Source organism: Mytilus galloprovincialis, chromosome 11, assembly GCF_965363235.1.
Source record: "Mytilus galloprovincialis chromosome 11, xbMytGall1.hap1.1, whole genome shotgun sequence".
Taxonomy (NCBI): domain Eukaryota; kingdom Metazoa; phylum Mollusca; class Bivalvia; order Mytilida; family Mytilidae; genus Mytilus; species Mytilus galloprovincialis.
In genome coordinates this window covers 561,745-585,993 of record NC_134848.1, presented here as the reverse complement: position 1 = coordinate 585,993, position 24,249 = coordinate 561,745, and the positions used below count along the sequence as shown (strand labels likewise).

The window sequence follows — 24,249 nt, the reverse complement described above, 5'->3', positions numbered from 1 at the left end:
TTGAAAGAAGTCCATTTACAGGGCTGCAAAACAGATATTATAAGGTACATAATGGTTTGTATCAAATCTGAACTTTTTTGTTCCAATGGTAACCAAAAGCAGATCAAGTGTAAATTAACTATGTAACTGTTGAGTATATTATTCAAACTCCATTATCTATATGTATCCAATACCTAGAAAACCATGTATTTGATGCTGATTCTGAATTAATTCAGCAATTTCAGACCGGTTGCTAGGGCGTTTTTTTGGTTGCTATGGTCTTTCAGCCACTTAAATTAAAGCTAATATATTCTTTATCATTTTCAAACAAATCATAAGTTTTATTGTCTGTTAAATTACATTAATATAAAAAAATAGCAAAAATTTTGATAATGAACAAGTATTGTGTTTTGTCATTTTTATGAATTTTACCAATTTTTGTTGCCATGGTAACAAAAAATTTCAAAAAAACATCTTGTTTTTAATAATTCAATGTATGAACTTTTAGATGCAATCATAGTTTATAATGAACTTGTCTGCTCAATGTCAATTTTTCTTGATTTAAAGTATGATATTTGATTTTGTTTCAGAAAATGTCAAAATACAGATTTTTGCACCTTTTTAAATACCATTTTAGCAACAATATCAACAAAAAAAATAATTTCACAACCTCAACATCAAAATATAAACTTCAAATAATGCCTAGTTATATGTTGAAATTATTTTTTTTCTTGAAATTGTCATTATCATGAAATTGCTGCAATCAAAAAGTAGACATTTTCCAATTTTCATGCCTGATTTCATCATAAATTCCTCAAAAAATTGGCTGCATGTTTCCATAGCAACCGTTCAACAAAATTAAAAAAAAAGCTTGCAAAGTTTATTTCAATCTTAGCTAACTATTATATAAAAGAATAAAGCAGTTCTGAGACATACATGAATCACCCCCTGCCTGGATCTTACAAATAGCTGTACTTAAGATCTATGTCATTTGTTATCTCCCATCAACCTGAAACTCCAAGCTATTAATAATTTATTTTATTATTCGGTATTATCAGTTATTTGTGATTCAGTGTCAAAGTTCAAGATGCTTACATAATGATTTAGTAAAATGATTGTCAACCAGATATGGTCTTGACAAATCTACGGAATCAATAAGATCTCCCAAATCTCTAGAAGTGTCTGTATATGTTTCAGTTTGAAAATGTACAGATGAACTATCTAAAGTCAACAAAAGAGTAGTTTCAAAATCTATTTCTGGTAATTGACACTCCGAGTCACTGTAATTTTTATCTGCTTCTAGTCCGCATGTATTGTTTTTCTTTTTTCTGTTCACATTCGGACCCTGTAAAAGATATATTTCATATAAGGTATTAACACAAATATCGACCCTTAGATAAATTGAAAAGGTAAAGACCATAAATACTAACTTTGGCTGCATTTGATTGCACCTGTCAGAAACATGTTGTTTAGTGGTTGTCGTGTGTTGATGTGGTTCATAAGTGTTTCTCGTTTTTATGTAGATTAGACCGTTGATTTTCCTGTTTACACTATCATGTGGGGGCCCTTTGTAGCTTACTGTTCGGTTTGAACCAAGACTCAGTGTTAAAGACAGTACTTTGACCTATAAATGTTTACTATTTACACATTATGACTTGAATGAAGTGTTGTCTGATTGGCACTCATACCACATCTTCTTCTTTTTAGTTATCAATTAAAATTGTTCTAAAAAAAAGTAACTGACATTTTCCTGATATGGTACAGGCACAAGTCCGAAAATGACTGTCAAACCGGGTTGTATAGATAGCTAAACCTCCCAAAAGTGCTAGTTGTTTATAGTTCCGTTATATTGACAAAATGAAGTGAGCAATCCACACAGACATAATAGGTAAATGTGACAATACTTAGTATCAAGCAGCCAAACCTGTGTACATATACATCACAGACAACTGACCAAATAAATCAAATAGAAATGCAAATACATTTAACGAATAATTTGATTCGTTTGATCTTTTGTCCATACTGGTCTCATTGGCAGCCATACCACACCTCCTTATTCTTATGGTAGTTGATAGTAAATTTGACAAAACAAAAACAACACTTGATGCGTCTTAAGCGATGTTCTTGATATACCTCAATCAGGAATGATCAAAGCCGCATATTTGAGAAACAAGTATTGATATAACAAATGACAAAAGGGAAATGACAGTCAAATTCATCAAAGGTCAACGCTGTCTGAGGGATTTGAAATCATTGTGTCTTGATAAATCATGAACTAATTAAACAGTCATTGTTTTGTTATGAGTCCATTCAGTGACTACTGGCTAATGATTTCTTCAAACAATTTAGGAAAAGTTTGTAATAAATCGTGTTAGTGACTACTGAGTTGACGATAACCTCGAGACTGATAGTCCACCAGCAGCAGTATCAATCTAGTGCTGTAAAAAATTAACTTTAAAAAACTTTACAAATGTAATGTGTTCAAAGCACTCCTCTGATAAAGACGCAAAAAAAAACTTTTGTAGTTAAGCATCTTATATAAATATATAAATACAAGCGCCAACAAATTGAAAGCAACCGTGCCCGGAAATTTAGATACGATCCTGGTACACCTTTCAATCCTTTGAATATACTTATTCTAAAAGAATACCAATTCATCATTGTAATACACTACATGAACTCATGCGTTTACTAACATTAATTTTTTTTAATGAATTCCTTTCTACTTTAGTTAAGAAATATACTTGAAATTTAAGGCAAATTACACTACAATTTTGTCAGAAATTACTTAATTGCTTCGATTTGAAAATGAGATGTGATTTTATAGTATACATACAGTTGGGAGTAGTTCAAAGCAAATTAGTTTCAGATAATACTTAATTTCATATAAAACAGGTTTCTAACTACGTTTGAAAAAGTATATGTTCGAGAAAGTATAATGTTTTACTCAATTTTGTTTTTAAATATAGCATTAACTTTAATTATTTTTTTCTTTGTTCACTGAATTACGAGGAAAGTTACTATACATTACTTTTTGTATGGACCTTTGAGTAGTATGATCTGAGACACACAGGTTGTACAGTATATTAATCTCAGGTTGGATATATTGAATCATTTAGTAAAACGTCAAACATGTGCTTCTGTAAAACCTTCATCATATACTCTTTATACCAATTGTCGACACAACCAAAAATAGACAAAAAAAAGGTAAAAACACAAAATTTTGGGGATACCAAAAATTGAAAATGGTTTAAGGGAACACTTATACAAACAAACCACGTGAGGACATATATATACGAGTCTAAATTGAAAACAACGTTCAAACCTATGATTGTGTTGGATAAAAACCGCAATTTTTATTCGTGTGCATGTAAAACATATTCATTGTAGAAGGGTCTAAAAACAGCACAAACAACATTTTCCAAAAGACCCAAAAAGTGAAAAGTATATTTAAACAAAACGCATTTGACTAACAGGTAGAAACAGCTGATGTTCTTTAACCCTGCTGACTGCCATTGGCGATTGACAAATAAAATTGATCACAAGATGTAACAAAATGGATCTTAATATAAATATATTTCTAAACAGATTTTTTTTTTTTTTTTTTTTTAACTTGTAGCCACGATGGTATGCCACAAATATACGGTGTCAATATTTTTTTTAGATTTCGACAATAAATGTCTCTTCAGTGATGTTAGGGATCGAAACGGTATTTGGAAGGCCATATAAAATGTACCCTCATTTTTAGATAAACTCGTGAATTTTAAGAGTCATTATAGGATGAATGGATCATATAAACCGGAGGGAAAATATGATATATATATACATTATGTTCACAGCCATGTTTCACCATCATTGATGGCGATCCGATGGATACATCTGTTGTAGAGTTGTCACTGACTCAGACGTACTTATAAATATAATTATTTTCTGTGACTGTATATTACATTAATTTGTAGGATCCTTTACTATAGATAATTTAGCTGATCTGTAACAATAACATCTTCATGCCTTATATATCATGTACTGTAGTACGCCGCTAGATTTAAACTGAGGAGGAAAGGTAACACACGGCCAGCGAAAGATCTTTTTTTGAGAGCCCAGGTGGTCGTGTGGTCTAGCGGAACGGCTGCAGTGCAGGCGATTTGGTGTAGCATGGGTTCGAATCCCGGCGAGGGAAGAACCAAAAATTTGCGTAAGCAAATTTACAGATCTAACATTGTTGGGTTGATGTTTAGACGAGTTATATATATATATATATATATATATATATAAGCTTTAGTAAACATTTACATAATAAGGTAAACATTTGCGACAGAATTATCTATTTGAAACCTTCACCAATACAGTTACTGTCTTCATCAAGCTTTTATTTCACAAAATGTTGAACCATGCTAGCGATTGTGTTAATCAAATCAATAACCTTTCGGTCTACAGAATACTGACAAAAAAAAACAACATACCAAATTGTATGAAGCTCTGCTTTGGCTACTGGCTGCTTTAACAGTACATATTTTGTTAAATATCTAGTAGTTAACGCCGCTTTAATATAATGTTCTTATTGTTAGTAGTCTCGAAAAATAACAGAATGGTGAACATCCAAATCACCTTAACTTGTTTAATGCTAACTTCTGAACAAGGGAGAGTAATTTCAACATAACACGAACAATACCACACAGGAAAATTATGGTACACGCAACTTTAGTTTAGTAGCGAAATTCGTTATTAACTCCAGGTTCATAGTAGAGTTATAAATTCCATCATTTCCCTATTACTCTTTGTAAGGAGTATACGATTAGCGAATTCTGATGAGAAAGGTACTGAATAGAAAACACTGCATACATACCTGTTGTTTTTCGTGCATATGGCTTATTTCTTCCACGTTACGCTTGTTTGTCTGAAATTTACATATTGTAAAACTAGACATTGTCATGTCGTTCATACATAAAAAAAATGAATTACCCAGTTGTGATATGGTATATTCCATCACGACAAATACAAAATGTCATATTTAAACATTAAAAACAAATCTTGCTCAGTTTAGTCGCTTATAGATTTTCTTACATGTAGCCCAAAACCTAAAATAAATCGTGTTTTTGTCAAAGAATATATACTTAGTCAACTAATGATTTCAGACTTTAAAACTTTTAGTGAAAATTGTCTTGCTATTTCCTAATCAAACTAGCTGTTTACGGTTTTTCTTTAATGACTACATTTTTTGTCGTAATTTGGTAAAAGGAATCCTACTTTAATGATTTTTTTTTTCTAGTGGTGATGTTAAATGTAATAACACAGTTCAAAACTTACTTGGATATGTTTTAAACCAAAAACAGTTGATGGTGCTTTCAAATCTGTTGATGGACGGGTTGGGACTTCTTTCACCAGGACACCAATTTCAGAAAGTCGTTTTTGAATATTCTTATCACCAAGTAAGTTGTGATCTTCCAGGGTAATAATGGCTTGAAGAATTTTTGTCTTTGACCTCCACACAACAACGCTATTTATTAATTTATCATTATCATTGAACTTTAAAGCATCAATCATTTCCTGATATGCTACTGGTATATCTATTCGACGATTCATACAACAGTCAAGTAAAGCTTTAACAAGCCTTTCATTGTCCCATTTATTACAGCGATTACGTCTATTGTGTGGATTTTCGAATGGAATGTCATGTGGCCATTCTATTGGAGGTGTTTTCCATATGCCATCAACTTTTGTATTAGGATTTTTTCCATAACACAATTTACACAAAATACAAGCAACATCCCTCAATACCTCAGATAAATGAATTCTTTTAATGGGCCCGATTAGATTCGATGTTTTGAAGACAATAGAATATTCAAACGATTCTGTATTCAAATTTAAGGTATCTCGTTTTGAATTATTATTCAACACATGTAATTCGTTTTCAATATGTTTAAAAGATCGTCTTATAGCAAAAAGTTTTAACAGTTTCTGAATGTCATTATTTATCCAAGACTGAACTTCTTCTTTTATAGGGCCATCCAAAGATAATCCTTTGTCATAGATGCACTGCAAGATTGATTGTAGTAAATTATTATCGTCTTCCTTACTCTTCTTTTTTGTATTGCTTGGATCGTAAAAATGTACGTTTTGTGGCCACTTTTCTGGAATTTCATGCCAAAGGTTTTTAACGCACACATCGACTGTGTGCCCATTGTATAGTTTAAGCAGGCAAGAACACATATTGTAATGCCAATGTCTCATTTTCACGGAAGTTTTCATCCCATTAAAGCATATGCAATGATCCAGGCGAGGACTCTTCATCCGAGTTTTTTTTGTCTGATAGCTGAAAATGTTGCCTCCATTTACTGTTCTACAAATATGAAGGCAACATATAGAAAAATAGACTTTTTATGGGGAAAATACTAATAATTGTTGCAACAGTCAACTGTATAAACCGCTGTGCTAATATATATAATAAAACCAATCTATGCTGAATAAGAATATGAACAAAGTATTTCGAGTCTCAGATAAAGGAAGGTTGAACATGTGTATCTTAACAAAAGCATGAACGCCGTTTTGGTTTGTAAATCTCACTTACTCTTTGTATAAAGAATTTGCATGTTATCCAAGAATAGGAAATTGGTATTTTATGTAATAAAATCTTAGAAGCTCTTTCTATGTCATAAGATTTGATACGTACAAATATATAAACTTTAAACTCTCAATTTTTATTTTAAAACAATATTATGAGCTCTTTTTTCCTAATCCTTTGCTTGTGCATTGTCTTTTGCGTTTTCTCCCAGAAATATGTTAATATGGAAGCGGCATTATCTACGGTTTTGACAGTTAGATAGTTGGGTAAATTATTCACGAAAAAGGAATATTCAACAATGAATAACTGTTATCGCCAATTTACGAAATTTTCCGTTGATCTTACTGACTGATAATTTCCATTCTCAGCACATAAGAATGATATGTAAATTTAATCGTTAGAAACTAAGGATGCAGGTGCACGTTGTCAATGAAATTAAAAACGCAGTCAAAGGTAAAATAGTGCTAAACAGATTATCGTTGATCTTCCCGAGGAGATTGGTTTTCTCGCTTGAGCCGGTTTCGCAAAAACACTTACGACTATGATTTTCAAGGTAAACCGGAATTATAAAATAAGCAGCACAAGAAGTAAAAATAACTTCCGATTGAAAAATTTAATCAAACAATATTGAACTACGGGGATTGATTTTATATTACTATCAGATGAATTCAATTTTATCAAAAAAAGTTGTAGAATTTTTCATAAAAACTATTATCTTCCAAAACTGTGAAAATAACGAAACAACGATAACAGGACGACAAAAATTTCAATGACTGCAGCAGCTCGCTATAGAAAAAGAATTTGTATAAAAGTATTGAATTAAATAATAATAATTAGAGAATAGACTGAAAGGAATCAAAACTGACTAAGAAAATTGGGATGATAGTGCTGTTTACCTTCAAAACTAATTTTCATATTTATATTACACATGTTATTAGCTACCTTAGGAGAATTCATGGTAGTTGTTTTTTGTATGTCGTAGTTATTTTGTTTGTTAAATTTGTCTAGTTCAATATTGTAATTGAATATATAGAGACAGCCTATATATCTTTGCAGAGGAAGCCAGATAATCAGGAGATAACACTCGACCACACCAGGAAATGCTGGTCAATTAAGATCGCATTTGACACACAGCAACGATTGACGAAAAGAAGTATCCGAAGAAAAAGTAATAACAGACCGACAGCGCCAATGTAAAACTAGATACCAATAATGACAGCAAAATAGTTTGCCTACAGCAAAAACAAACGTGAGTAGGTGCACTTTGCCCAAGTCTTGATGGAATAATATCTAACTTTAGTAGATATACATATCTTTAATGTGAAATTTCGACATGTACTGTTTTGTTCTTAAAATGTCAAACTTTTCTACATAAATTTATTAGCACACACACAAAACGAAACTGTGAAAAAAAAGTTCCCGTTATGCAATTTTGAATTAAAGTGTGTATTGTTGTGTTTGTGATTTGTTGTCGGGGGTATAAGCTTCACTCATACACGGTCGACACATATCAGGTATACGCTTTCACAGAGTCACCCTAGATATTTACTGGTAGCGTGATTAAGGGAATCCTTGTCACATGAATAAATACATATTAAATGAATCCTAGTCTAGTCTTAACGAATTTTTGCAAGCGAACATAAACACAAAGTCGATTAAAGTTCTATACTAAAATTAAGAATGGAAATTGGGAATGTGTCAAAGAGACAACAACCAAACCATAGAAAAAACAACAGCAGAAGGTCACCATCAGGTCTTCAATGTAGCGAGAAATTCCCGTACCCGGAGGCGTCCTTCAACTGGCCCCCAAACAAATATATACAAGTTCAGTGATAATGACTGCTATACTTATTTCCAAATTGTACACAAGAAACTAAAATTAAAATAATACAAGACTAACAAAAGATACAATTTTATCAGTTTAGAACATCTAAACTGAAGGCTCAAGGTGTAATACCACAAAATCATGGTACGTCACATTCGGTTGCAAAAAAATATTCCTTTGAATTTGACAGTTGCAGATAATTAATCCTACACTTTATTACAGTAAAACATTATTGGGTCATAAACATATATCTTGGAATTTTCAAAGCACCATTATTTTTTTATTTGGAGTTTCTATAGTATAATTTGTAAACTTGAGGTTATATGGTTACTAAAGCTTGTACACAGGCCAAATAGGACGGTGTGGGGGATAATTGGTTAACTTCCAGTGGAGGTTATTTTCTTATATGCATATGAAATGTTATGTGAATTCATGTGATCCTTAATGTTCTTCAACTTTGTATTTGTTTGGCTTCATAAATATTTTGATATGAGCGTCACTGATGAGTCTGATATAGACAAAACGCACGTCTGGCGTACTAAATTAGAATACTGGTACCTTTGATAACTATTAACTAAAGTACTGGACAGGACAAAACTTTATTCATGCCAAGTTTTCCTTTATTTAAAACAAAGATAAATTCTGCACAAATTTTTGAAAAGAGCAAATTTAAGAAAGACTAATAGGGGTAATCAATAATGGTATTACACCTAATGTGGGAAGGTGTACATCCACCTTTGATCTTGTGAGTACTCTCAAATATTTAAACGTCTTTCTATTTAAGTGAAATATTGCAAAAAAATAAAATATTCTGAGTGGAACTTTTCCTTGAAATAAGACCATAAATATTAGTTGACATAACAAGTAATAATTGGTGTTTTGGGGAGCTTGTTTTCATTATTTTTTATATTCTACTATAATAGAAAAGATATTCCTAAGAACTTATTAAACAATTATATAGTTAGAAGTAAATGAAATTATTTGTAAAGCCGTAACAACCAATTATTCACTAAAAGAGAAGCTTTTTATGTCTCTCTCTGGAACGCGGCGTAAATTTAATTTTTTCATAAGGACTTATTGAAACCTCCTTGGAGACAGTAAACTTTTATATGGGTTGTTTATTCTGCTTGAATGCTTCTATTACCAAATTATAACAACATTTTTACCTCACCTGGCCTAAAAGGCCAAGTGAGCATTTCTCATCACTTGGCGTCCGTCGTCCGTCGTCCGTCGTCCATCGTCCGTCGTCGTCCGTCGTCGTCGTTAACTTTTACAAAAATCTTCTCCTCTGAAACTACTGGGCCAAATTAAACCAAACTTAACCACAATCATCATTGGGGTATCTAGTTTAAAAAATGTGTCCGGTGACCCGGCCAACTATCCAAGATGGCCGCCATGGCTAAAAATAGAACATAAGGGTAAAATGCAGTTTTTGGCTTATAACTCAAGAAAACCAAAGCATTTAGAGCAAATCTGACATGGAGTAGAATTGTTAAACAGGTGAAGATCTTTCTGCCCTGAAATTTTCAGATGAATCGGACAACCCGTTGTTGGGTTGCTGCCCCTGAATTAGTAATTTAAAGGAAATTTTGCTGTTTTTGGTTATTATCTTGAATATTATTATAGATAGAGATAAACAGTAAACAGCAATAATGTTCAGCAAAGTAAGATTTACAAATAAGTCAACATGACTGAAATGGTCAGTTACCCCTTAAGGAGTTATTGCCCTTTATAGTAAATTTTTAACCATTTTTAGAAAATCTTAGTAATATTTTACAAAAATCTTCTCCTCTGAAACTACTGGGCCAAATTAATCCAAACTTGGCCACAATCATCTTTTGGGTTAGTAGTTTGAAAGATGTGTCCGGTGACCCGGCCATCAAACCAAGATGGCCGCCATAGCTAAAAATAGAACATGGGTTAAAATGCAGTTTTTGGCTTATAACTCAAAACCCAAAGCATTTAGAGCAAATCTGACATTTGGTAAAATTGTTTATCAGTTCAAGATCTATCTGCCCTGAAATTTTCAGATGAATCGGATAACCCGTTGTTGGGTTGCTGGCCCTGAATTAGTAATTTTAAGGAAATTTTGCTGTTTTTGGTTATTATCTTGAATATTATTATAGATAGAGATAAACTACAAACTTGGCCACAATCATCTTTTGGGTTAGTAGTTTGAAAAATGTGTCCGGTGACCCGGCCATCCAACCAAGATGGCCGCCATTGCTAAAATTAGAACATGGGGTAAAATGCAGTTTTTGGCTTATAACTCAAAACCCAAAGCATTTAGAGCAAATCTGACATGGGGTAAATTGATTATCAGGTCAACATTTATCTGCTCTGAAATTTTTAGATGAATCGGACAACCCGTTGTTGGGCTGCTGACCCTGAATTGTTAGTTTTAAGGAAATTTTGCTGTTTTTTGGTCATTATCTTGAATATTATTATTGATAGAGATAAACTGTAAACAACAATAATGTTCAGCAAAGTAAGATTTACAAATAAGTCAACATGACCGAAATGGTCAATTGACCCCTTAGGAGTTATTGTTCTTTATAGTCAATTTTTAACAATTTTCATAAAATTTGTAAATTTTTACTAACATTTTCCACTGAAACTAATGGGCCAAGTTCATTATAGATAGAGATAATTTTAAGCAGCAAGAATGTTCAGTAAAGTAAGATGTACAAACACATCACCATCACCAAAACACAATTTTGTCATGAATCCATCTGCTTCCTTTAATATTCACATAGACCAAGGTGAGCGACACAGGCTCTTTAGAGCCTCTAGTTTTAATACATGAGTGAAATTAACCCCATTATTTTTATTTATTTGCTTAAAAAGTTGACATTTGGGTGAAAATGAGAGGTATAAATTGACAAAAAAAGAGACCTTATAAAGAGGACAAAGAAGTCCATTAGTTGTATTTATTACCGTAAAGTCATATTTTGTATAATATTCGACTATTTTGAGGCAGATTAGATGAATACTTTATCATTTATTGGTCCATACTATATTCTATCATGATGAGGCTTGGTTTGGATTTGTCAAAGTCATTTGCTCAGATCGCTATAGATTTCATCTTTCATTAAACTAGATTTTTCTCAAACTTTTGAACTGATTATGACAATACTTGACAGGATTGCTTAAAGTAACCAGTATTGCAAAGGAAAAAGTCACACTCAGTTTATGAAACATTAATGTCTTCTTTACAACTATACGGTTCCTGATATACTAATCCTGAATCTCTAGTTCTCTAGTACACAAAATCGTCTATCCTTCTCTTCAGCTATTTCTCTCTTTTTATACTACTCTAGTCACCTGATTACGATTTGGTCAAATGACTGTGAACTAAGAAATAATCAACAGGAGAAAAATTACAGGGGCTCGGAGCCCGGAGTCTGGAGGTAAGATCAACCGAAGCTGGGGTCAACCGAGGCATCTTCATGAACATAGTACCTAGGGACCAGCTCATAAATATGATTGATTTGCCACTTAACAAGTACAATCTTATTGAAGGCGATAAAAATAGATTGTAATAAATTACTTTATAACGGTTATTGAGATTATTCAATAACAATAAAGCATGCATGTAATAAATAAAAAACGTTAAAAAACATTATACATCTACTTTGTTCTTTCTAGCAATTAGATTGTGCAAAAACAAAAATCTATTTTAAAGGGACAAACTCTTTAATGGCTTTCAATAATATGACATTGTTCCCATAAATAACCTTATTTGCAATCACAGTAGCACTATTGTAATGGTAAATACTTATAGATTATTACATGGCATTTTCCGTATGGCCCTGGTATCAGCCCTAGACTCCCATATCAAGCCAGAGGGCTTTAGCCCGAGGGCTTGGTATGGGTCGTGGGCTGATACCATGGACCATATGGAAAATGACATGTCATAATCTATTTATCACATATTTTCAAGCAGGAGAAAAAAAATAGCTTACACCTAATTATGTTTGATATTTCATCAAAAATCAAAAAGATATTTAACAAAAAAAAAAGATAAATGTATCACTGTGAGTTAAAAAAAAGTTCGTATCACAGTAGGTTAACAACGTTTTGTGAAAAGTTTCAGAAATAATTAACAATAAATATACTAATTCTAAGAATTGCAAATATTAAACGACTTTAAAGTGTTACATTACAAATGTTAAAAAATGCTTAGGAAGAATCCTATATCGCTACTCATTCCAATGTGGCGTCATATATTTTCTAAATTCCTCATGACGTTTTACGGGAACTATTGTGATTTTCACTGTTGATTTCTACTTTTTTCTTCTACAGCACATTTGTAACTTTTTAAATTTCTTTTCATTGTGTTCAACTTGTTTACAAATAGCCTTTGATTGACAGGTTACCGGAAGTTAAACTCGGGGGCTTGATATGGATTTCGAGGGCTGATATCGATATCGGCCCTGAGGGCTGATAACCAACCTTGACTTCCGGCTATTATTGGCCATGCAAAAACGTACATATCAGTACCAAATATGTGATAAAATATTTTATGACATAATAATCTAAGAAGGTTCTGAAAAAAAAACCCACCAAATGCTTTTTTATAGGGAAAGGTGCTTTTAGAATATTTGCCATCTCATGGACATATACTGGTTTATTGGTTTATTCTGTTTGACTGCGGAGCATATTAAAACGATATAAAATCACTAAGGCTGCATAGAACTTCAACTTTTTAATTTCAATTCAAAATAAAATGTTAACTGTTCAAAAATATTGAAAGTATAATTATATAATTTTTTGTATGACAGCGTATTTTAACCAGACGAATCTCAATCTTATCTTTAAACAAACTTCTTTCTATATACACGCGAAAATTTGTTTCTATTTAATGTTTTAAAATCACGAAAAATATATCTACGCAAACTACAAGTTTATTTCTCTGTTCTGTAATTTGTTAAAGTAGAGTCTAAGGCCGTGTTCACATCAAACGGCGTGTACAGTAAATATGTTTACAATTAGTTTAATGTAATGTACACTATTTTAACATTACATTTGTTCACATCTATACACCTTGTTTAACTAACTGTACCACTGGGGTAAAGCTGATGACCGTAACTGCATTCACGGTCATCCCAAGATGTCGGATGAAAAAATAGGTCAGTATCTGTATTGTTTGTTACAGTGTTTCTATATCATTTTCTTTATAAAGGAGACATTGATACGATGTAAGTTTATAAAAGATTCACACGGAAATCACAAATTACTTCCGAGAAATGTGCATGAAACAGGAAATTCGATTTTAAAAAATCGCTAAGATGACCGTAAATCACAATCGAGATGACCGTAACAGAATCAGCAATTCATAACAAGGCTGACCGTAATTAGTTAAAAGATAACCGTAATTTCTAAATGATGACCGTAACTTTTAAAGGATGATCGTCAATTCTAAGAAATATTCGTATTTGTATAATACTGTATCAAATGATTAATAGTGTTGATATAAAACGTATTTATATGAGAGTATTATCCTATAGGTTACATTAGGACGGAGAAAATAAGACGTGCTTTAAATACAAAGTTCACCATATATATCTTTTTTTTTTACGGTAGAGGGTATATTTTTTAAAATGAACATACAACAAGACATGCACATGAAAAAGTGGGGAAAACATGCAACAAAAGCGCGATTATATGACACCTAACAAGTATAATAAAAAAAAGTGTGCTGCGCAGCCTCCCACTAAAAGCCAAAAGAATTTTTTTTATTTCTGGAATTCCTTGTAATGACATATAATAAATGCACTTTTTTAATTTTTTTTAATTCAACCAGTGATATTATATCGTCTTTGATTTGTCTTCTATTTTGTCCTGCAAGTAAAATAACAGATACAATTGAGAAAGGAAATGGGGAATGTGTCAAAGCGACAACAACCCGACCATAGAGCAGACAACATGTTTTTAAAATACTACGACCAAACTAGTGAGAGCTCCAGCAAAATAGATCCTTAAAATAGTCTTGTGCGTATAGTATATCACAAGGGTCAGGGGCGGATTAAGCCATTTTCAAAAAAAGGGGGTCCCAACCCAGGGTAAAGGGGTTTCAAACTATGTGTTCCCATTCAAATGCACTGCTCGGTAAATAAAAGGGGGTTCCAACCCCCTGACCCCCCCTCTTTGGATCCAACACTGAGGGGAACCTTTTTTGTATGTACAGCAATGTTATTCATATATAAAGACAAACTAAGATTTTAATCTGCCTCCTCTGGAACCATACACACAGTCTCGATTACCGGATATTCACATGTTAGATTAGTGTTTTTATGCTCCATTCATGGGCATTATGTTTTCTGGTCTGAGCGTCCGTTCGTCTACTCGTTCGTCCGTCTGTCCCACCTCAGGTTAAAGTTTTTGGTCGGGGAGGTTTTTGATGACGTTGAAGTCCAATCAACTTGAAACTTAGTACACATGTTTTCTATGATATGATCTTTCTAATCATAATGCTAAATTACCGTTTTTCCCCATTTTAACGGTCCATTGAACATAGAAAATTATAGTGTAGATGAGGCACGCCGCATGTTCTAGAGACACCTCAGAGGGACACATTCTTGCTTCTTTAACTTTTCGTCATATCTCTGTCAATTTGTATTAAAATTTTAAAGTCGTTATCAATAAATATTTCATTGTTTACGAGAAATTAGCAATTTACTATCATTGTCATGAACTCAAAATACGGCAAATAGTTAAAAATAAATTGATGAAACATGTTTATATCCGCTAACTAAGCCCCTATTGAGACAAACACAACAAAAAGCTATGAAATTACAAATACGGATATTCTTAGAATTGAGGGTCATCATTTAAAATTTAAGATCATCCTTTATAAATTACAGTCATTCTTTACAAATTACGGTCATCTTTTACAAGTTACGGTCATCTGTTTACCAATCACGGTCATCCTTGCTTTTTGTTACGGTCATCTTGAAAATATTTTGATAATGATTTACGGACATCTTAGCGATTTTTTCAAATTGAATTTAGCGTTTCCTGAACATTTTTCGGTAGTAATTTGTGATTTCTGTGTGAATCTTTTATAAATTTACATCGTATCAATGTATACTTTGTAAAGATAAGGATATAGAAACACTGTAACAGACAATACAGATACTGACCTAATTTTTCATCCGACATCTTGGGATGACCGTGAATGCAGTTACGGTCATCAGCTTTACCCCAGTGCTGTACGTAAGATGTGTTCACACTTGTAAACTATATGTCATTTAAATTTCATAACGTAGAGCCGAAAGCAAATTTTCTAGCAGTTAGGGAACGACCATTTGACATAAAAAAAGGGGTGGTGAATTTTTGAAAAGTATTCTGATCCCAAATTTGATAAAAAAAAAATATTCGGGTAATAAAGATGATTAAAATCAAAAATAATCTGAATCCAAAGTTCCCTCATACATTACAGCGTCAACTATTGAAGAACAAAAATATTTGATTGCTTTCATCGAATAAAAATGAATAAAAACGTTCGCGAAAAAAATTCTGACTCAGACTCCAGCCCCTCTTTTTCCCTTTTTTTTGGGTTCCGTTTGTTAAGTGGTTGCTCCTTTATAAAAGGCACTTTGATGATTTGCAGTAGTTTAAGGATACCAACGATGTCTCGATTACGCATTGATAAACGTTTGCTGCATCAGCGTGCTTACAGGAAGAAAAAGGATTGAGATGTTAAGGATCACTACATTTCTATCTTTTGTATTTGTTTCAAATGGTACTTTTCCCCCCAAAGAGTATTTGGCATTTTGGAGGGGGAAATGTTTATTTTTTATTATTTCTAAGAGTATTTTAACGGATCTGAGATACAAGAAAAACTAAACAATTTACCTCACACTTTTTTCAGTAACGCATTTTGAGTGAATCGTTGTTTGAGTAAAGACCAGTGGCAAATATTTCTATGTACGTTCAGTCGATTTGGAAAGACCTTTTCAAATAAATTATGTGTTCGGCAATGATGATGTTTATGTCTTGATAAAGGGGTTAATAAGGCTACGTAAAGAACTACTAAATATACAAGTATCAAGTTTAGCCAAATATTTCTGTAAAGAACTTTATTAATAATTGTAAAACATATCAATTTTTTTTTAAATCGTTTCTACTTTATATATACATTGTAAAATTAAGGTTTTTAATGCCTTGTTTTGTGTACACTTAACTTACACAAGGCCTACAATGAGTATCGACTGCGTGTAGACAAAACATGATTTAAACTACATGTAAACATTGAGTTTTATTAATGGGAACGTAATTTTGTTTTGTTTATGTGTGAGTTACTCTAACACAACACCGAGTTTAGGTCAATGTGAACACGGCTTAGAGTTACAATTGCACTATAACACTTTTCAACGATACCAGGGTTGTAATGCCAGACGGATGTGTCTTCTTCATGACACTCGATACGCATTATATTATTTCCGTTGTATGTAGTTGACGAAGAAGATGTGGTATGAGTGCTGATGAGACAACTCTTAAAGGAAGTCACGATTTGTAAAATTATAAAACTATAATTGGTCAAAGTCTGGTCTTCAAAACAGAGCCTTGGCTCACATCCAACAGCAAACTTTAAAGGGCCCCAAAAATGATAAGTGTAAAATCAATCAAACAGGAAAACAGACGGTCTAAATAAACGAGAAACACTCATGAACCACACCAACAAACGACACAATTGAAAATCAGGTTGCTGACTTAGGAGAGGTACATACAAAAAATAAAATCACAAAAACTGAACGAAAAATCAATTCGGAAAATCAATAATGACATGGCAAAATCAAATAACAAAACACATAAAAAAGCGAATGGACAAGACCTGTCATATTCCTGACTTTGTACAGGCATTTTCAAATGTAGACAATTGTGGATTAAACCTGGTTTTATAGCGCTAACCCTCTCACTTTGGTGACAGTCTCATCAAATTCCGTAATATTTACAATGATGCGTGAACTAAACAGACACAATAAATAAAAAATAAAAATAGTCAAATTATGGGTATAGCAGGCATTATCTGTAACCATTTTAAAAGGGACAATTTAACAGAACTCAAAATCATCTATCTACAAACACATTCATTGATTTGCGTGTCTGAGGTCAGAAAATTGTATACGTCACTTATATTTGTCGTTCAATATACTTACAAACAATTTTAAAATTTCACATAGGCAATGTTAGCATTCATGGTTAAAAAATCAAAAGTATGTTAAAATAAATTTCAGAAATAGACTGAGATTTAAAATAGTCCAAAAGTTATATAGAATTTATAAGAATCCACAAATAGTTAATTCCACTTCGCGATTGAATGATTTTGACGTTTGTGGTTCAACGTATTTTGTAATTCATAATAGAAATATATCATTATGACATAAAATAGAACAATATCATGCTGACGGGATCTTTTAAAGTGCAGAGTCACGTTATAAGAACCAATTTAAGAAATACAAAAAGTCGCATATACAAAACACACCAGGAAAAAATGAATAAGTTAGGAAATATATATCCCATATGCAGGTGAAGTTGGTATATTGCTACTAAGGTGGGGGAAATTCATAATTTCAAAATTAAAATCGTCTCGTTTGTCATAGATTCTAGTACTGAGATGACTGTGTAAGTCAAATTCGAGATATAAGACTAAAATGAGGCGGAGGAAGCCGTGTCTGTTGTTTCTTTAATTTTTAGTTCTGGGGGTATACATGTATTAATGGAACCCAATCAGAAAAGTTCGAATTGATTATGGAAAAAACATTATCAATATATCTGAAAGTGAAATTAAATAATCTGTCTTCTTTGATCCTCTTGTTTTTGACAAATGTCAGGAGGAAATGTAGCGGGTTAACTTCATAGATGAGTGCCAATGTGACAACTCTCCATCGTTGAGATGTTAAACAATATCAAAAAGACAACCATAACTTTGGACAATATGCCGCCGAAACAAAATAGTGTACATGCATATTAAAATAATTCCTGATAGATTAATCAATATGTGTTTGTCTGAAACTAATTAACCTGTCATTGAACAAGCCCCATATTAAACTCTGAGCCTCATCTTGCCCTTTAACTGAAATCGGGACATCATTTTGCGATGTAACGTGCGGTTCATGCACAAATGTAGGAAAGAAAAGAATTCATGGAAATTAAAAGAAACGAATGGAAAACGACATCAAGTGACTACACTACGCAAATTTAATATAGCTTGGTGTTTATCTATATCAAACAGGTGCTTGTAGAAATCTATGTTAAACAAAACTCATTTGCCTCTCCAAATTCAGGATACTGTTATTCAGTGGTTTTTGTTTATTTCTGTGAGTCTTATATGTGTTTCGTTCATTATTTTGAACATGAAATAGGTAGTAATTACTTTTGTTTGAATTCTTTTACTTTTGTCATTTCGAGGACTTTTATATAAAAGTCTATGTGGCATGGGTTTTGAAAATTGTTGTATTCCGTAAGGTGACACATATTTGTTAATATCTGTGTCATTTGTATCTTTATGACATTGTTACTGGTAATAACACCACATGTTCAAATTTATATACTAGAGAGAATATCTTCTGTATTGAATAAAAGTAGTACTAATTGGGGACTTTACATTAGGTTCAGATAGGCAGCGATAAATTATCAACACACATGTTTTTGTATTGATGAAAGCAGTACAGTAATCTACGCTTTCTGTAAATTGAAGACAACACGTTTCACTCGCGTCTGGCGTACTAAATTATAACCCTGGTACATTTGATAACTATTTACACCACTGGGTCGATGCCACTGCTGGTAGACGTTTCGTCCCCGAAGGTATCACCAGCCCAGTAGTCAGCATTTCGGTGTTGATATGAATATCAATTATGTGGTCATTTTTATAAATTTCATGTTTATAAAACATTGAATTTTTCGAAAAACTAAGGATTTTCTTATCCGAGAAATGGATTACCTTAGCCGTATTTGGCACAACTTTTTGGAATTTTGGATCCTCAATGCTCTTCAACTTCGTACTTCTTTGGCTTTATAAATATGTTGATATGAGCGTCACTGATGAGTCTTATGTAGACGAAAAGCGCGTCTGGCGTACTAAATTATAATCCTGGTACCTTTGATAACTATATTCATGCATCCGAAGCGTTTTTCAGGATTTACCTTCATCAGGAACGCTCAAGGCCAAACATTTAAAATCCGAGGATGTATTAGTGCCGAAAATCGTTGAAGAGCTATATAACAAATAGTACTTAAATAAATAGCCAAATTCATCTAAAGTCAACTTTGCCTGAGAGAGTTGAAACTTTAGTTTCTGAATAATTTCAAAATGTATAAACGGACAATTTGAGAAAGGTTTGTTATATCATGTCAGTACCGAAGTACTGAATACTGAACTGATGATACCTTCGGGAACTGATAGTCCACCAGCAGAGGTATCGTTTCAGTGATGTAAAAAATTTAAACGTGTACATGATATATTCTACAAATTGAGAATGGAAAGGGGGAATGTGTCAAAGAGACAACAACCCGACCAAAGGGCAGACAACAGCCGAAGGCCACCAATGGGTCTTCAATGTAGCGAGAAACTCCCGCACTCGGAGGTGCTCTCAGCTGGCCCCTAAACAGATAATTATACGAGTTCAGTGATAATGGACGACATAATAAACTCATTAAAAATCATATAGACTAACATAGGCCAGAGGCTCCTGACTTGGGACAGGCGCAAAATTGCGATGGGGTCAAACATGTTTTTGAGATCTCAACCCTGACCCTATACCTCCAGCCAATATTGAATAAATAAAAGATACGCACAGTAAAACTCAGTTTGAGTAAAGTCCAAGTCCGATGTCAGAATATGAAAAAAAAAAATAAACATTAATAAAAAAAAGTCAAATGGCAATAATACATTAATAACAACAGACTACGAGCAGTTACTGACATGCCAGCTCCAGACCTCAATTAAACTAATTGAAAGATTATGTCTTCATCATATGAATATCAGACACAATCCCTCCTGTTATGGGTTGAGTATTATACCATCATGAAATATACGAGAAGAACATAACCCATGTCATGCCAACAACTGGTTTTATAATACATGTGTTTCATTCTGATGCAAAGACCCTATAAGCGAATTAATATAAAAGCCAAAATATGCAATCTTTAATGACCTGACAACAGTATCGTAACTATATCCCTTCTAAATAAGTTTGTTTAAAGGTTTTGTTAGCTTTTGAGGTGAATACTGACATTTTTGTGCTTTGTAAAGAATATTACAATAAAATATTGGATGTGAAATACCCAAACGTATAAGATGTCTGCATGTTGATTTATATTCACTAATGATTTACTTATACCAATGATAACATTTAGTAAAGTTTGACTAGTTTGTGATATCGAAAACCCTGGTGTTATAATTTTTCAGTAATACATAACTTTCTCCCGCTAAAATCTAATACGTTGTTACATACACGAGGGAATCGTACAAGTTGAGATATATAAACACCATAAGATGATGAAAAGGCAACGTCACCATCTAAAAATGGATAATTCACAATAAGAAAGGAAAAGTCATCTCTTTTATCATAAATTTTAGTATTAAGCTTCCGGTGAATGATATAGATATCAATATCGAGGAACCGAGAGTTGTCATGAAAAAATTATCTCCTTTGGAGTAAAGTATACGTGAACACACATATGTTTACAGTAAAGTTGTGACTTATGAGATGGAATGTCACTTTGGTATCGCTGTATAAACTTAGGTTTTATAAAGAATTTAATATAAATAAATATATATGGTCTGAATGCCATAGCATGTAAAGGTCACAGTACGCCTTCAATAAAAAAAACCTTTGCTTAGACTTAACAGCAAGTTATAGAAAGCCCGAAAATGACTGGTGTCAATCAATTCAAACAAGAAAACAAACAGTCTAATCTATATAAAAATGAGAAACGAAACACACCAACATACTACAATGCCTAAATTAAATATAAAACATGCGTACATGTCAATGTAAATCACGATTGCATTATGAGTGTTTGTTCTTATTGGATAGTTTCAGGATAAATAAATAAATTCAAAATATCATGAATAAAATAAATTACCTCTTGCAGTTTTACATCTAGGAAAAGTTAATGTGACTTGTATTGATTTCCTGGATGTCACGAAACAGATTAATAATAGTTTAAAGTTTTCCCAAGACTTAAAATAGTTTTGTTTTCAGTTTGTTATACAAGCGCTATTTATAGATACAATGCATAGTTTCGCCAATTGTTTAAGCTATTCAGCTTCTCTAAATCTTTCTTATGTGATTTTACATATATGTTTTCAAAAGGAATTGTACAATTATAGACAACTACTCAAATATGAAACAATTGAACGCCGTATATTTCCATTAAAACCACTCAGTCATAGAACGTAGAAAAGAATTTCACAAAACAATGATACTACAATTTCATTCGCACTTTACATTAAAAGTGTAACCGAATAAAATTATGTTAACAGTTAATGATTTCCTAGCGCTAAAAATATTTTACTAGTGTAATACAGTGTATAAAACTGGATAATAAAGTGTGCCTACCTGAAACATGTTATTAATGATTGACCCGTTAACCCGGAAGTACAACACTCTTCTTAGAGATATAATACCTTTGAGAATTATATGTCAGACTTAAGTACAGTTGTTTTACCGACAGGGTCAATAATCAAAAGTTGTTAACCCCTACTCGTTTGGAAACGCACTACATCATATTGATTTAATGTGTATCATAAATGCTGCATATAATTTAGGGTAATGTTATTAAATTATATGTTAAGTTCAGCTGGAAAAATATTTTCTGTCGGAATATACGTTGTTGAATTGTAATTTATTAACTTATCACATATAGTTATCAAAGGTACCAGGATTATAATTTAGTACGCCAGACGCGCGTTTCGTCTACATAAGACTCTTCAGTGACGCTCAAATCTAAATTTTTTTTAAAGCCGAACAAGTACAAAGTTGAAGAGCATTGATAATCCAAAACTCCAAAAAGTTGGGCCAAATACGGCTAAGGTAATCTATGCCTGGGATAAGATAATCCTTAGTTTTTCGAAAAATTCAAAGTTTTGTAAACATGAAATTTATAAACCAGAATTAAAATTGTATACTCCAGACCGCGTTCCATCTACAATCAATAGACTCATGATTGATGCTTAAATCATGTTAGATGACAGGGTAAAACAAATATATTGATGTGACACTATGCTACGTTCTTGTATCCTTTGGGTCAGCCCTTTCTTAATCTAAGTTTTTCCGATGGCTCAATGCTAACGGTTAATTGTCATCTATTCATCTAATGATTTACACGATATTAAACAAAATATGATAATGTCACTGAATATTAGTACTGTCATCCGTCGTGAAAAACGGAAAGAGAATATATTCTTCATTTACAAGTTATCAAGATAAAGGCGCTGTTTGAATGGACGCAGACAGTTACGACTCGTACCAATAGAAATCATTAGTTTGTCGATCTGAAATTTTTACATAATCCCCGAGGGGTTGAGAGGAGGATACTGAACTGTAACCGGCTATTAAAGTTCGCTAATTGTCAGGCCGCTGGAAACAATGCAAATAAGTTTTGGTGTCCCATAGGAATGAATGCTTATCTCAAGGGAGACTTGAAAAAACTGATATCGAAAATTCGTAGATTCAATCAAAGATCAGTCTGATAATTTTTGTGGGGTCTACCTTTGCATAACTTATCTGTTAGATAGTTTTCAAACACATTTAGGAATTCCGAAATGGACATTACAATCAAATAGAACCTGACGATATGACAAACACCAAACATCATTTAAAAAAAATACATTCGGTAATTCATTGGTTCTTGGTTATTGTGTGTGGCTTTGGTTTTTAGGTGACGTTTTTTGTTGTACTTGAACCAGGCTGTTATTGTTTTCGTTTTGAATGTTTCACTTTTGTAATTCTCGGGTTCTAACCAAAACATTTAGATAATCTAGATATGTCTCTGCAAATTTGTTTTATATTATTTTAACCTCTTATTTTTGTAAACTTTATATCATAATTATCCATTAAAAATTGGAAAAAATCGTCTGAAAAAAATAATCCATAATGTTTTTTTAAGATATAGTAGCATAGCGTATAAATTTATTGTTGCATGTTCCTAAACTTTATTAAACGTCAACTGTGCATATAAGCAAAGAGTTTACGAACCAGGATTGTGTAAAAAAAAAGACGTTCGTCATTTTGTTTGTGAAAACTTTAACGGCAATTCATTTGGGAAACTATACAGAATTGTTTATTAATAGTCTACACACAGGTAAAATAGTGGAGCAAATATTCAGTATCATGATGAATTTTCAAGATACCAAGACCTTTTTGACAAATATTCCGTATCAAAGTTACAGATAATACTTCATGGTCTCGAAGTATTTATTTTATGTATACGCACTGACATTGTTTTTCATCCTACATATGTAATTACACTTTATCGTGTTCTTTTCATTTGTCTTTTAATATTTCTAACGTTACCAGTTTAATACATTTTTAGTAGTATTCATTGTTTTATTGTGCCAATGTCATTTAGTTATGTCTAATCTTTCATTTCGAAGTGCTTTGACCATAAAGTTTCAATATAGAAATAAGAAGATACGGTATGAGTGCCAAATCGACATCTTTCTATTCAATTCACAATGCATAAAATTTAACGATTATAGGCCAAAGCACGGCTCATACCACGACATATAGAAACAAAAACACGAACCACTCTTAAACCACACGAACAAACGATAACCACTGAACTAAAGGCTCGGTCCTTTGTTTTTTTTCTCGGTATAAACATTCCAAATAGAACACAAATTGTACAAGATTTTACTGTCAGATGG

General features: G+C 32.5%; 1 long non-coding RNA gene across 1 annotated transcript; it reads right to left on the bottom strand.

The window, feature by feature from the left end:
- Positions 1-777: 777 nt before the first annotated feature.
- Positions 778-22,026, bottom strand: LOC143050711 (uncharacterized). Its single transcript, XR_012970500.1, has 4 exons — positions 21,941-22,026; positions 5,287-6,319; positions 4,826-4,876; positions 778-1,324 (listed from the first exon to the last, which is right to left on the bottom strand). It is a non-coding gene; the product is annotated as an uncharacterized LOC143050711 (long non-coding RNA).
- Positions 22,027-24,249: the final 2,223 nt, after the last annotated feature.